Raw genomic sequence first — 16,825 nt, forward strand, 5'->3', positions numbered from 1 at the left:
CTCTGTACAAAAATCAATAAAATATATTTTAAAAAATAAAAATAAATAAATAAATAAAAGAATGCCTTACTTTCCAGACATTGTTCCCTGGAAGATATCAACCTTGCTGCTTTTAACAGCCATATGTTATGTGGATGTCCTTCCCAGTTCTAGTTCTCTTTGCTGGTGGGGTGACAGCTTGGGGATTAGATCCCAGAGTTCTCAGTGGCAACCCCCTACAGCTTACATATATCTTCAGAATTTTGGCTGCTGCATGTGGGTGCCTGGCCAGCCCTTGCACAGCTCCTCCCCTCCTTCTAGTCTCTATATGGTGTCCATTTTTGATCCTTGGGTATCAGAGTTCTCTCCAGCAAGTCTTCCATTCCCATTGTGTTCTTCATTTCCTCTTGATTCTTACCCATGTTGGTGTATTTCTCATTCAGCTTTTTATAATTCTCATTGATTTGCATGTAATTCTCATTCAGACATTGGAGCAGTCTTATAACCATTATCTGAATTCTTTCTCTAATAAATTACTTGCCTCCATTACATTTGTTCCTCCTTTTTTTCCATTTGGGGATTGTTTCTTTGTCTCCCCATTTTTTGCTGTTCCTTTGTATTTGTTTCTATCAAACTGCTATGCCATCCAGATTTTTTTGGGTTGGTCTTATGTAGCAGATGATTTGTGGAACCCAGTGGTGCAGTCTATTGGGTCTCCTGGGCTGGGTGTTCTAATATTTGGGTTCTCCTGATATAGTTGGGTCTTGAATGTTGCCATCCCATTTGTGAATGGAATCTCCTCTCAGGGTGTCTGATTATGTGGCTTGCTCCCTACCACATTGTGCTAGTCATTATGCTGACTGAACAGCACAAAATACAACAAGACAAGATATGACACAGAAGGAACAGAACACAAATGTATACAAAACCCCTGTAGCCCCAACGAAAGTGACTACCAGAGAAAATATAATTAGGAAATAGGAAAGAGAGCAAGAACAATATATAAAGGAAATAAAAAATGAGGAGAAAACAAAACAAAACAAAAACACCCAGAAAAAAAGGGAACAGAATATGTAGATGAAGAGCTTAAATAAAGAAAATAATGTTAAAAGATTAGAGGAATAAAGTAGAATAAAGGAGAGAGAAAAGAAATGAGAAGATAGAAAGAAGAAGACAAATGTGAAAAGGAGAATAGAGAACAGATAGTCCTAAATTTAAGTAGTGAAATAAGTTAAGAAATGTGGAGAAGAAAAGAGAAGAGAAGAAATAAATAAATAAGGAAAATTGAGTAGGAGCATGGAAAAGAAAATTGGATATATGAACAAAACAAGAGACTATAATAATGATAAATCAATAAGCAGATAGACAAGGAAGATCAATTTTTTTAAAAGAGGGTATAGAAAGGATAGAGAAAAACTAAAAAGAAGACAGTGGAAGAACAACGGGAAGGCAAAAAGAGAAAAAAGGAATAAAAAGGTGCAAAATTTTAAGTAAATTTAAAAATGAAGTGATGTGGCTTTTAGCACCCTGCTTGAATCTCTGAGCAACCCACTGGTCACTGCTTGTGTCTGTCACAGCCTTGGCTGCAAGTGGGAGGGACCAATCTGCCCTTTTGCCTGTGTGCCAGCTGTCAATCTTGATCACCCAAGAGTCTGTTTCTGACCGGGCTTTACATGTTATTTAGCTTCCAGGGACAATGATGGGTGCTTCTTCCTGTCCCAGAGCTACTCCTCTATGAGTGGCCCAAAATATTACCCTGTTCTTGGCTAGACAGAAGTCCTCGTGTGAGACAATGGTGTCAGCTGGGACCCTGGAGTTTTTATCAGTCTGGTTCCTAGAATAGCAGGGCAGATGCCCCCCTCCTCCTACACTAAGGTCTCTGAGCACTCCTTGGGACTGTTCAGACCTGTAATCTTGGCCTCTGCCTTTGTTTCCTCAGCGAAGTTCACAGTGCAGGTATGGCCTTCTGGGTCACCTGCGGCAGGATTTTCCCCCAGGTAGCTCCTCCCAGGGAAAATGGCCATCTTGGTTTGGATGCTCATGAAGGACCCAGGGCAGGACTCCAGACTACTGCTTTTCCACATCTCCCTGCCCTGCTTCCCACCCAGCCTCTCCTCAGGCATCTCAAGTCTGTGCCTCCCTCCCTGCACCAAAGCCTTGGGTGTGTAGTTGCAAATGAAAACTATGCTCTGGGTTTAGAAATTGAAAGAAAGAAAAGAAAAAAAAAAAGGCAATCAAAACTGTGGCTCTCCCCTACATCCTACTGGCTCTGTCTTCCGGGTCTAGACTCTGCTCCCACCAGTCTTCTACCTTTCGTAGCTGCTTAGATGATACGGGCACTGTGGGCCGTGTCACCACAGATAGGTGTGAGTGTTGCCAGAACAGTTCTCCTCATAGCTCAGCACCCTCCTCTCCGAGCCACCCCCTCCTGTGATCTTGCCCTCCTACCCATCCCCAGGTGCCCTCTGCTGCTCCCTATTGTAAGTCTCCTCCTCAGCTGGACCTCAGCCGAAATTCCGGTGAATGTTTAGTTGTGTTTCCAGCCTGTGTTTCCTCTGCCTATCCAGCTGCCATTTCTCCTCCACAAGAGTTCCTATGGAATGAGCCCAGAGTTGGGCAGCAAACCTTTTTCAAAGTGAAGGACCTTTTTGTAATGTAACTGCTTCTGTGTGAGTTACTTGTGTGTGTAGCTCTCAATCGAATGGACTGTAAACTGCCTAATTAATGGGGTGAGTGAGTCTCTGGATCTTGTAATAGTGTGTTCAGTGTGAGTTATTCCTCAGGGCCTGGATACTTTGATGACACCATCTTAATTAAAGCTATAAAGCATCAAATTCTGTGAAAATAACAAATCCTCAACCACAGTGTTGTGCTATATCAAAATCCCAACAACTGATCATTTTACCAGTGGCCAGTAGATGGCAGTGTTCAACCCAATTCAATTCAAGGCAGTAAGAGTATTGGACCCGCTAAGTTTTTTCTGAGCACCCACCTAAAGCACTGAGCTGGGTGTTGTGTAGCCGTAAACAAAAACAGAATCGCTGAGAGTTATTGCTGCTATAGAGTTTGCTTTTGTTCCTGTACTATGTGTGAGAGGAGAAGGCTTGTGAATAATCTGTTAATGTTGTACAGTGTGCTGCTATTGTCTTGTTGCTGAGGGAGGTAGTGCAGAGGATGAAACACAAGAACCAAGAACTGCAATACCAAACTGAGATTAACAAGTTCATCACTCACCACTCCTGTTTGACATAGTTCTGGAAGTACTAGCCATTGCAATTAGAAAAGTTCATTTGGAACAACAAAAGACCCCAAATAGCCACAGCAATCCTGAGAAAAAAGAGTAAAGTAGGAGGCATCTCAATACCAGATTTCAAGCTGTATTACAAAGCCACTGTTTTCAAAACAGCCTAGTACTGGCACAAAACAAACATATAGATCAATGGAATAGAATTGAGAACCCAGATATCAACCCAAATCACTATGCTCAGTTAATATTTGACAAAGGAGGCACGAACATACAGTGGAGTCAAGACAGTCTCTTCAATAAATGGTGTTGGGAAAATTGGACAGATACATGCAAAAAAATGAAACTGGATCACCAACTTACACCATACACAAAAATAAACTCAAAATGGATACAGGACTTAAACATAAGACGGGAAACCATAAAAATACTAGAAGCATCCACAGGCAGCAAAATCTCAGACATATGTCAAAAGAACTTCTTCACTGATACTTCCCCTAAGGCAATGGAAGCTAAAGAGAAAATAAACAAATGGGACTACATCAAAATAAAAAGCTTTTTTACAGCAAAGGAAACCATCAACAAAACAACAAGAAAGCCCTCTGTATGGTAGAACATATTTGCAAATGATATCACTGATAAAGATTTAATCTCCAACATCTACAGACAGCTTATACAACTTAATAAGAGGAAGATAAATGACCCAATTAAAAAATGGGCAATGGATCTAAATAGAATCTTCTCAAAAGAAGACAGAAGGAAGGCCAAGAGGCACATGAAAACATGCTCAAAGTCACTAATTATCTGAGAAATGCAAATCAAAACAACAATGCGATACCATCTCACACCTGTCAGAATGGCCAACATCAACAAATCAACAAACGACAAGTGCTGGCGAGGTTGTGGAGAAAAAGGAACCCACGTGCACTGCTGGTGGGAATGCAGACTGGTGCAACCACTGTGGAGAACAGTATGGAGTTTCCTCAAAAAACTGAAAATGGAACTCCCATTTGACCCAGTAATCCCACTCCTAGGAATATATCCCAAGAAACTAGAAACAACAATCAAAAAGGATATATGCACCCCTATGTTCATAGCAGCACAATCTACAATAGCTAGAATTTGGAAACAGCCTATGTGCCCGTCAGCAGATGATTGGATCAAAACACCATGGTACATGTACAAGTGGAATACTATGCTGCCATAAAAAAGGAATTCTCATCATTTGCAGCAACCTGGATGGAATTGGAGAACATCATGCTGAGTGAAATAAGTCAGTCAATGAAAGAGAAACACCACATGACCTCACTCATTTATGGATAATAAAGAACATTGTAAACTGATGAACCAAAAGATAGATATAGAGACAGTAAAACAACAAGCAAACTGTCAAATTACAGTGGGGAAGGTGGGGAGATCTGGGGGAGATAATAGATCAACAGAAGGACTTGTATACATGCATATAAGTACAACCAATGGACACAAAACTCTGGGGAGGGAGGGTATGTATGGGAGGAGGGAATGTTAAAATATGTACACAGATAATAATTTAATAATAATAAAAAAAAGTTAAAAAAAAAAAAAAAGAGTCCCATGGAGATAGCCTGATTTCCTGCTTGGGAGCCCTGAAAATGGCTAGTGCTGGAGCATCAAGCCCATGCCCTACCATCACTGGCAGTTGGACAGAGTAGAAGGGGAGCAATTAGGGCACCTCTGCATCCCTGCAGGACCCCCACACACTCTGAGCTGCAAGAAGGAGGAGGGCTGACATGGGCCTTGAAGCCTAGGGCATGGGCCCAGGTGGAGTTGCTGCAGGTGAGGAATTCACCTAACTCAGCAGATACTGCAGGCCTGACGGTAGCTGGATGGCTTGGCTTCCTGGCCCTATGGGTCATATTAAGATTCAATCATGAAATCCCGACAACGGTAGTCAGTTACCATTTTTATTGTGTTTATGCAAACAACCAGACCAAATTGAATGCAATAAATAAATTGGTCTTGATTTGGATCTTTTGATAAACATAGAGGTAATTTTAAGGAGAAAAAACTCTATTTCAATAGAAGTTATTAAAATGGAAAGGTTTTCTTTCCCTTCCACCAGACCATTTGTTACAATTTGCCTCCACCAGGTCACAAACCCACTTCCTGTGCCCAGACCTCATCGTCCCTCTGACAGACAGCAAGGATCTCTTGGCTCTGAGAGAAAACTCTGACCCCTTCAGCACGGAAGTAGTCAGAGGACCCCACTGACGTCCATTTTCCCTGAAAGAATCCAGAACCAGGATCCTTGAGATAATATATAGTAGGCAGTTAGACAGACATGAGCAGAGCAAGGATGATGGGCCAACTAGTGCAACCAGATGTAATTAAGTCTTTCCACCTCTACCTATGTGAGACAAGGGATTCCCCGGGGGCAGGAGGGAACGAGGCTGCAGATGAAGCAGCCCGAGAGGATGCCCTAAAACCAGTAGAGCCTCTGCAGATTCTAGTGACTCTTCCAACCCTGACCCACCCACTTCACCAGCTTACATGGAAACACAAACTAGAAAAGCTAAAATCCATAACCAACCTTTACTCAAGTTCTTACAGGCTTTACAGTCCACCCAGAAAGCAATCTAGAAGCATTTCTGAGATGCTCTGCCTGTGCCAACTTCTGATCTGGCCCATCCCTTTCACTCTGGTAAAGAAATTTACCACCCAAGGACTGACTCCTACCTAGAGGGGACCACATACTGTCATCTCGACCAACCCCATGGCAGTCAAGGTTGACGTATCCCAACGTGGCTTAAGGCAGCACAAGCAGAAAGAGAAACATACAAATTGACCATACCTCTGCTACACCCACAAGCCATGCCACCAGCCAATCAGGAGCACGTATGCAAATTAACTCAACCAAGATGGCAGTGGCCACAGAGCTGGAGTGAGCAGGAGGCTTGGGTTGTCCCCAGCGATGAAGGAAGCCAAGCTTCCTGCCCACCCTGGCTGGCCTTGGCCTCTGCTCAAGGCTACAAAGTTTCAATTATAGAAAATAAATAAATCCCAGATACCTGCTTCCAGCTGACCCTGGCTTTTGCTGAAGGAGGTGCTGAAAAAAAGCAAAAAAAGGAGGGGCTGAGAGCTTGGGTCACCAGAGGCCGTGGCCAGCCTGAAAACAACCATCTGCCCCTCACCTAGGCTGGCCAGGCATCCCAGCGGGACCCCCACCCTGATCTGGGGCACCCTTCAGGGCAAACCAGCTGGCCCCCACCCATGCATCAGGCCTCTATCTACCCTGTTTCCCTGAAAATAAGACAGTGTCTTATATTAATTTTTGCTCCCAAAGATGCCCTAGGTCTTATTTTCAGGAGATGTCTTATTTTTCCATGAAGAAGTATACGGTACACATTTATTGTTAAATGAAAATAAAGGAAATTTATTACCTGTATACGGTACAGTAGCACTGTAGTTGTCAACACAAACCAGACAAACTGTGAATCCTACAGTATCAAGAATTTACTCATTTATTCAATGACAAACATGTCATCATCTTCTGGAACATCATCATAACAATCCAATTCCTGAATTTCCTGGTAAATTTCTTGTGACTCCATTTCTTTCAGAATCAGTTGACCAAATCTCTCATGTTTAGCCTAGGGGGGCCTTATTTTAGGGGGGATGCCTTATATTTCACTCAGAAGGAAACCTGTAAGTAGGTCTTATTTTCCGAGGCTGTCTTATTTTCGGGGAAACACGAATATTAATAAAAGGGTAATATGCTAATTAGACTGGGACACCTTCCAGATGTTCCTCTGGACAAAGCCATGGTGTTGGGGCCAAGGTAGAGCAAGTTAGAGGGCAAGAGGGGAGAGCAGTTGTGGGTGATCAGGCCAGGATGGGATAACAGTAGTGGGTGATCAGGCTGGTGGGGGTGCAGGGGTGCCAGTTGGGAATGAGCAGTGGGGGTCAGTTGGAGGTGATCAGGACAGGGGGGGCGGGGGGGGGGGGGGAGTAAGCAGGCCAGCAGAGAGGCAGTTGGGGGCAAGCAGGCCAGTGGTGAGGGAGAGTGGGGGTAAGCAGGCCAGCAGTGGGGCAGTTGGGGGTGAGCAGGCTGGCAGGGGAGGCAGTTGTGGGCAAGCAGTTGGTACGGGGGGCAGTTGGAGGTGAGCAGGTTGGTGAGGGGGCAGGCCGGCAGGCAGAGTGGTTAGGGGCAATCAGGCATTCAGGCAAGTAAGCAGTTAAGAGCCAGCAGTGCCAGACTGCAAAGGGATGTCCGATCCCCATAAACCAGCAGTAGGACATCCTCCCAGGGCTCCCAGATTGCAGAGGGTGCAGGCTGGGCTGAGGAACCCCCCGCCCCCATGCATGAATTTCATGTACCAGGCCAGCAGTTGAAACATAAAATTTTTTTAAACACCAATAATGTTGTTCCTCTGATCTTTGCCTGGTGTTCAGACCTTTCACGTTGATCAAAGCTCGTGGGCAGAGGGACTCAGCGTGAACCATCCTTTGCGTTTTGCTGCTCTTGTTCCCCTGAGAAAACAGCCTCAAGGTGAGGGTGAGTGCGGGCGTCACTCAGCGGCACTGCGCTGCTCCTGGTCCCCGCCCACCCGCCACGCCCCAGGGGCTGTGGGGAGGCCGGAAAGCCAGCTCTGCCACTGCCGGTGGACACACACACACACACACACACACACACACACACACACACACACTGCTGGGGGGGTCCCTGCGGGGGGGGTCACTGCCCGGGGCGATGGGGGCGATCCCAGTGCTCCCACCGGCCCCGCCTCGCCTCCGGCCCGCCCCGGAGGCCCCCATCACCGCACAGCTTTGCTGGGAGCACAGCTCCCTGTGGGAGGAGGCGGGCCGGGCCCGCATGGCCCCCAGCGGGAGGGAGCCCCGAAGCTGGCCCTGCCTCCTCCGCTCAGGCAGGGGTGCGGCAGCCCCGTGGAAATCGTGGAAATCGGCAAATCAGAAAGGCGCTGCGGGCCCAGCCTCCCACTGCTGCGCACCCAGGAGCTGGAGGGACGTGCACCGGGCTGCCCTCGGAGCCAGAGGCGGCGCGGCGCGGTCTGACGGCCGCACGGTGCTGGGGCGGGCCAGGCGCCGCACCCGCGCCCTCCTGCCGCCAGCCTGGGCGCTGGGCGCTGGGCTCCGGCTCCAGAAGAGGAGCAGCCGCTGAGGCACAGGCGGCCCCCCTGCCCCCCTCTTCCCCCAGCCCCCAACCCCACCGGCTCCTGAGCCTCCCTCTCTGCAGCCTCCCCCTCCCCCTCAGGCAGAGCGGCACGGACACGGCGGGGGTGACCCCAGGCAGAGCGGCACGGACACGGCGGGGTGACCCCAGGCAGAGCGGCACGGACACGGCGGGGGTGACCCCAGGCAGAGCGGGCACGGACACGGCGGGGGTGACCCCAGGCAGAGCGGCACGGACACGGCGGGGGTGACCCCAGGCAGAGCGGCACGGACACGGCGGGGTGACCCCAGGCAGAGCGGCACGGACACGGCGGGGTGGCCCCAGGCAGAGCGGGCACGGACACGGCGGGGTGACCCAGGGGCAGAGCGGGCAGGGACACGGCCGGGGTGACCCCAGGCAGAGCGGGCACGACACGGCCGGGGTGACCCCAGGCAGAGCGGGCACGGACACGGCCGGGGTGACCCCAGGCAGAGCGGGCAGGGACACGGCCGGGGTGACCCCAGGCAGAGCGGGCACGGACACGGCCGGGGTGGCCCCAGGCACAGCGGGCAGGGACACGGCGGGGGTGGCCCAGGGGCAGAGCGGACACGGACACGGCGGGGGTGGCCCAGGGGCAGAGCGGACACGGACACGGCGGGGGTGGCCCAGGGGCAGAGCGGACACGGACACGGCCGGGGTGACCCCAGGCAGAGCGGGCACGGACACGGCCGGGGTGACCCCAGGCAGAGCGGGCAGGGACACGGCGGGGGTGGCCCAGGGGCAGAGCGGGCAGGGACACGGCGGGGTGACCCCAGGCAGAACGGGCACGGACACGGCGGGGGTGACCCAGGGGCAGAGCGGGCACGGACACGGCCGGGGTGACCCCAGGCAGAGCGGCACGGACACGGCGGGGGTGACCCCAGGCAGAGCGGGCACGGACACGGCCGGGGTGGCCCAGGGGCAGAGCGGGCAGGGACACGGCCGGGGTGACCCCAGGCAGAGCGGGCACGGACACCGCTGGCCGTGGGCTGGCACCACGGGCCTCCCCGGCCCCATCCTCACACCCCGGGTTCAGCTCCTCCTCGCCTCTTTCCTGTCCGGCTGCTTTCCTCTGCGTCCCCATGGGCTCCCAGGGGCCCAGGTGCGGGCGCAATGGGAGGTGAGTGCGTTTGCTGTGTGGAGGCCAGTGATTGCCTAGACGTTTGGCCCAGGGGCAGACGTGGTCCACGTCTGTCCAGGGAAGGCAGCAACGTGCAGCGTCCTGGCCCCCCAGGCTTCCCCAGCGACCCTGCGCTGCTCACCACAGCCCCGACCCGACTCAGGCCTCGTACTCAAGGAGCCAAACATCCAGGGACTGACAACTTGGACCTGTGCTCCCCCAGGCCGCCCCCCCACCCCCCGCAGGCTGCGTCTGCCTGTGTGCTGACGGACTGTCATTTACATGTGAGGATCGAACACTACACTTTGCCCTTTACAATTTATTTAGTCCTTATGATCAATTTCACCTCTTCAGAGTAATACTTTCTAATTGAGATGTGTAGACAAACACACACACACATATTGAGTGGCCAGAGTATTATGGCCACCCCATCAGTACTTCGTTGGGCCACCTTTTGCCTTCACTGCTTTGGCGATTCTTCTTGGCATTGATGCCACGAGATGCTGGAAGGTGATGCGAGGAATCTGACACCATGCCTGATGAAGAGCACTGTCCAGCCTGTGAGAGTTGATGGTTGTGGAACCAGCTGCCCGATGGCTCTTTTAACTTCGTCCCACAAATGCTCCATTGGATTGAGATCTGGTGATTGTGGGGCCACCTAAGCAAGGGAAAGTCTCCCTCATGTTCTTGAAGCCGCTCCTGCACAATACGAGCATCGTGGCATGGCGCACTGTCTTGTTGGAAGAAGCCATCTCCATTGGGATACGCCATCAACATGATCGGATGAACTTGATCAGCAACGGTACTTAGGTATTCAGACGTTGTATCATCCTGGACATCAAAAGCCGTGGGTTTGATTCCCGGTCAGGGCCTGTAGCCAGGCTACTGGTTCCATCCCTGGTCGGGTGTGTGAGCATGCGGGAGGCAACTGATCGGCGTTCCTCTCTCTCTCAAATCAGTAAATAAACATATCATTGGGTGAATTTAAGCTACTCGGAATTTAATAACATTTAATACATTTGTATTAATCATAACCTTTACATGTGTTTGAAAACTAGTATCAAACCCTGAGTGGTGGACATCTGTGGCAGGCAGTTGGTGAGCAGGCAGAGCTGGGGGCCAGGGCGGTGTGCGTTCCTGGGGTTCCGGACACGGAAGCCACGAGGCTCTGGAGAGCTCAGCCGCCGGCCTCACGGGCGCCTGGAGATGCAGCTTCTCGCCGCGGGCGGCGGCTGTCCACAGAGCGGCGACACGCCTGTCCCTCGTTCCACAAGGGACCCCACGCAGTGTGATAATAAGTGAGATTTTTAAAACAGTAACAGCGATTTTAAAGTAAATAATAGTATTTCCATCCCCAAGTTTGTGTGTCCTCAAATGACATCTAATCTTTGCCTTAAAAAAAATACCCAAAGAAGATGGCTTCATGGCAGTGCTATTATAAACTATCTGACCGGTAGAGGCACGTTCATTTGTCCTTTCAAAACAGTGTATCGCCAAGACTGGTTTGGCTCAATGGATAGAGCGTCTGCCTGCGGACTGAAAGATCCCAGTTTCGATTCCGGTCAAGGGCATGTACCTTGGTTGCGGGCACATCCCAAGTAGGGACTATACAAGAGGCAGCTGATCAATGATTCTCACTCTCTCATCGATGTTTCTAACTCTCTCTTCCTCTCTGTAAAAAATCAATAAAATATACTTTAAAAAAGAAAAACAGTGCCTCATAATTCACAACCAATATCTAAACCTCTGAAATACTGACAACTGAGCAAAGACTCAATATTGTTTCAAGAAATGAAGGAAGAGAAACTAGCAAAGCTCAAGAACGAAAGCGAAATAATCAAGACATAAACAGTGAATTCATGTACAGGGGTGGGCAAAAGTGGGTTTACAAAGTGTATTTTTGTAATGTTTATTCTGGCATTATGTATCTGTAGTACAATGGTAAACCTATTTTTGTCCACCCCTGTATAAGCATAGCACTAGAGATTTTTTGTTTTTATTGATTTTTCTACAGAGAAGAAGAGAGAGGGATAGTTAGAAACATTGATGAGAGAGAATCATAGATCAGCTGCCTTTTGCACACCTCCCAATGTACATGCCCTTGATTGGAATCGAACCCAGGACCTTTCAGTCTGCAGACCCATGCTCTATCCACTGAGCCAAACCGATTTCGGCAGCACTAGAGTTTATCATTCTCAAGGGTCAAGGTCAAAACCCAAGTATAAGAAAGCATCATTCTTAGGAAATTAGTCTGTGGTCCTCCAAGGCGGTGCGATCCGAACTCCCGAGGGCTGGTCCAGGGCCTTCCCCCCCCCCCCCCCTCCGCCCGCCCCGGGTTAGGTTTCAGTAGGCCTGGGGCGAGCCCAAGAATTTGCATTTCTAATAAATTCCAGGTGAGGCCCTTTGAGAACCACACAGCCACTGTCTGCTTGCCTGGACAGGCTATGCTGACAAGAAAGAGGATTCCCTCTTCCGCCATGCTGCCGGCGTGAGTGGGACAGCCCATGCTAGCATGAAAAAGGCTCTTTTGTTTATTGCATTGGACTTGGCTCCCTGGTGGTCCTTGGGGATCACGAATTCGTCTGGGATCCCCAGCCAGGACCATGAGGGACCCCGGTCCGGAGAGCCTGACTGGCCGCAGTAGGTGTGTGTGTCTGTGTTTTTGTGAGAGCGCTCGGGAGGGACTGCCCCTCCATCGGGGCTCTCACCTGGGTGTTTGTCAGCTGCTGCATCAGCCACTGTTTGAGCCCGGATCCAATTCTGTAATAAATTCTTGTTGGCTTAATAAAAAAGAAAAGAAAAGAAAAGAAAAGAAAAGAAAAGAAAAGAAAAGAAAAGAAAAGAAAAGAAAAGAAAAGGAAAGGAAAGAAAAGAAAAGAAAAGAAAAGAAAAGAAAAGGAAAGGAAAGAAAAGAAAAGAAAAGAAAGAGGATTCCCAGATGCCCCTCGGAGGTGCTCTGGGCACAGCCCAGGGCTGAGCATTCCTCCATCTGCTCACAGTAGGGCTGCCTCGCCCGACAGCCCGCAGGGGGCGCTCCGTCACCCTGGGAGGCCCGGGGTGCCTCAGCGAGTCAGGCGTGACTAGTCAGGTGGGCCCTGGCTTAAAAGCAGGTTGGGGCTCCAACGCCCAGAGTGAGGCGTGGCCCAGCCCGCGTGCTCGCCGCTGCAGCACCGAGCTCCTCTCAACAAATCCCCAGTCCTGGCTCCACCAGGCCCCTTATCGGAACGGCTAGGGCAAGCTTGTCCTGGTGTTTTGGCTTTTGTTTTTAATCAATAGACTTTATTTCTTAGAGCAATTTTATGTTTACAGACAGAATAAACAGAAAGTACAAGCATTCCCATATACTCCCTCCCACTCTCACCTCTCCCCTCCTATTAATAGCGCATTGGTGTGCGCACTGGTCACTGCTGCCGCCACTCAAGACCCGGTGAACGTGGGGAGGTTATTATTAACATCAGCGTTCAGTGCTGCACAGGGCTGCGGTTTGGGCAAATGCATAATGTCACGTATCCACATTGTGTATCACACACAGTGCTTTCAGCCTTGCTGTTTAAAAAAATAAAAAATAAAAAACCCAGGAGATTCAGAAGAACAGCAGGCTGAGAGCTAGTAATTTAACACTTACCAAGAACAGGTAACAAAATAACTAAGAACCTTGCCATCTTTGTTATTTCTTTAAAATCCTCATCTGTTCCAAATAATGGTGAAGAGCAGAATCAAAAGGGACTGGAGGTCAATCAGAATAAAAAGCAATAAAGGGATGCACACCAAACAGAGCCACTCGGATGCTGTTTGCCGGAACTGGCAGTGGCCTTCCGTTTGCTACCACGCTGCATTGGCACCCACACACACACACACACACACACACACACACACACCCCGGGTGCCCTAGTGGAGTGGAAGCAGGTAAAGCCTCTTTGGGGAGCATTCTGGCACTGTCTGCCAAAGTACAGCCGCACCAGCCCTGTGCCCACCAATCCCGCTTCTAAAAATCTATTGTGTGAAGGGGCAGAGGGGCAAGGCTGCTTGTTGCAAAGTTATTGGTGATGGCAGGAGACTGATGATGATAAGCTAAGCGCCCATTAGCTGGGATGGTTAAATAGATGATGGAACATTCATGCGGCACTATACAGCCTAACAAAGGCTGCTCTTCGTGAGTCATTGTGCAAAGATCTTCAACAAATAAATACATGAAAATGCAAGGTGCAATGCAGTTTGTAATATTCTACCCTCTGGGGGATAAAGAAGGATAAAACGTAAATGTATAAATTAATTTGTTGTATAATTATAAAAGTAATCATATTGGAATAATCTACATGAAACTGATTGGTTGCCTCAGTATGGGGTAACTGGGACAAAGGTTGCAAACAGTATACTATATTTGTACCCTTGAACTTTAAATCATGAGAATGTATTATACTAAAAAGAATTGGGGGGGGGGGGAAAAAAAAAGAAGAAAAAAAAGAATTGGTGTTGTTTTTTAATATATGTTTGTATTGATTTTAGAGAGAGAGGAAGAGAGAGGGATAGATAGAAACATCAACTGGCTTCCTCTTTCCTCAGTCCGCAGTGGATTGAGACCAAAACCATGACTGGGAATCAAACCCCTGACCTCTCAGTTCATGGGTTGACATTCAACTACTCAGCAACACTGGCCCTGCAAGAATTTGCTTAATGGGCCCATTTTTAGGTCCAGCAATTTCAACTTTAGGAACTGATTCTATGGAGAAGAATTAAATTATTGTGCAAGTTTTCATTGGTGTTATAAATTTAAAATCTACACTATAAAAGGCCAGGGGCCGACACGACCTAGACGACCAGAGGATGACTTGTCACCAGGAAGTGCATGGAGCATCTCTTGGTCCCTCCCCTAAGGCCCACAGGCTCCTGTCACAGCAAGGCTGGCAGCCCGCAGGCAGTTGGTGCTGTGGGGGGTGGGGTAGGGGTGCAGGTGGCACTAGGTCATTAGCCTCTGGCCCAGGGCCAGGCCAGAGGCTAATGACCTCCCCGCTGCACGGTGGCTGCAGACCAGGCCCAGAGAGAGACCTGGAGAGAGAGGCAGGACCTGATCCGCAGCCATCTAGGCTGCTGATGAGGCCTGGAGAAAGAGAGAGGCGGATCCTAATCCAAAGCTGCTGTGGAGGCTGCAGATCAGGCCTGGAGATAGGCCTGGAGATGTTGACTGGCATAGAAACTAGCCAATCAGAACCAAATCTGGGTGACCTACAAGGAGCCAAAGGTTGCCTAGGAGGTGAAGCTTTTGACACTGACTGGCATAGAAACTGATCAATCAGAACCTAATCTGGGTAAATTGCAAAGGTACAACCTAAGGTGCGGGCTGAGGAGGAGTTTTAAGAGCAATAGCTGTTTGTATAATGTGCAAGAAAGCAGTTCAAATTTTTAATGACTGGTTTGGCAGTACAGTGTGTATGGCTGGCTATCAGTCTAGATATAGGGCTTATGTATTTTTGTCTGCCAAGAGCATCTCCCACTGCTGAAAAAGGCTTTTTCCCCCATTTAAGCAATGTTATCCTATCAATCTATCTATACTACTAAAAGGGTAATATGCTAATAAGACCGGGTCAACTGGCCATATTCTGGACGTCCAACTTCCTTCTGGACAAAGCCATGTTGGTGGGGGCCAAGGCAGATGCAGTTAGGAGCGATCAGGTCAGCAGGAGAGAGAGTTGGGGCGAGATCAGGCCAGCAGGGGTTAGGGGCAATCAGACCAGCAGGGGAGGGTAGTGGGGAGCAACCAGGCCAGCAGGGTAGAACTGTTGGGGGCAAAATGGCCAGCAGGGGAGGACAGTTGGGGTGAGATCAGGCCTGCAGGGGAGGGCAGTTAGGGGTGATCAGGACAGCAGGCAGAGAGGTTAGGGGCAATTAGGCAGGCATGCAGGGGAGCGATTAGGAGCCAGAGGCCCAGATTGCGAGAGGGATGTCCAATTGCAGAGGGTGCAGGCTGGGCTGAGGGAAACCCTCCTGTGCATTAATTTCATGCACTGGGCCTCTAGTATTATTATAAATAAGCAGAAAAATTTATAATATATAAATTATAATACATTATAAATTATAAACAAAAAATCTTTTTAATTTTTAATATGAACAATAAGAAACAACTTACATGTCCAAAACCAAAAATTGATTATAAAAACAGTGTTGCTTTCAAATGCTAAAATACCATGTAGCCATTTAAATGGTCGTAGAGAAGTGCATTCATGGTATAGAAAAAATGTTCAAGAGTGCCAGGAACCAGGAACAGGGAAACAAAACCTAACATTGTCACTGGAGATAAAATGTAAAAAGAGCTAGCCGACCTTGATGGCTCTGAATGGTCAGAGTTTAAAGCTCTAGTTGAGATAGTGGTGCTTGAGGCAACTTTAATTTGTTAATCATATGTAAATGTAAGTTGATTTTCTGCTGTTGGAACTTCCTCCTTAAGAGATGTCTTTGTTTCAGAATCTCAATAAAAGGAATGGTAAAAGGCCAGAGAGGGGTTAGTCTTCCCACTAGAGGTAGACTTCCCGCCTGGCCCCCATTTTCCCAAATTAACTCTTTTCCAGTCTCTCTCTTCATTTTAGTGTGCGGCCTTCTCCAGGAACCGAACCCTGAGTGGGCCCTGAACCACGTGGGTCGTGTTAGGGATCCCACTCATGAGACCTTGCTGAGTTTTTAAAAGGTAAATTAAACAATATGCATTGTATTTTGTCATTTAAACAAATATTTACAGGTCATAGAAACAAAACTAGAATGTGGTTTACCAAAATTTGATAGTATTTCTCTGGCATAATTATGATATTTTTATTTTTTTCAATTTATCTATATCTTATGGATCTTTTTACTTTTACAACGAACATGTATAATACATTTATTTATTTATTTACTTACTTACTCGTTTATTTTTACAAAGCCAGGGCACAGATTGTAGCCTTTAAAAAAGCATTTTATTTTAAAAAGAAGAAAATTCCCGCTAGAAATGGCTGCTGGTCAGCCAACTTCAGAGAGAAAGGAAGACATAATCTAAGAAGCCCATCGGTGGCAGAGCATGACCTTCACCAAAACCTTCAGGGAACTGGGTCTTTGGAGCAAGCTGAGGATTCGGTGCTCTGAAAATGGAGAAATAAAAGAATTAAACGTTTAAACTTGCACTTCTATTGGTTGAGGGGTAATTTCTCTTTACAGTATTCCAGCTCATAAATGAAGAAAGAATGATAGAATTAGAATGTCACTACTTTGCAAATCCTTAATAAAATAACAGATTTAGATGATGACCATCAGTGGCCGCTAACATTAC

This window comes from Pipistrellus kuhlii, unplaced genomic scaffold (genome assembly GCF_014108245.1).
Source record: "Pipistrellus kuhlii isolate mPipKuh1 unplaced genomic scaffold, mPipKuh1.p scaffold_m20_p_27, whole genome shotgun sequence".
Taxonomy (NCBI): Eukaryota; Metazoa; Chordata; class Mammalia; order Chiroptera; family Vespertilionidae; genus Pipistrellus; species Pipistrellus kuhlii.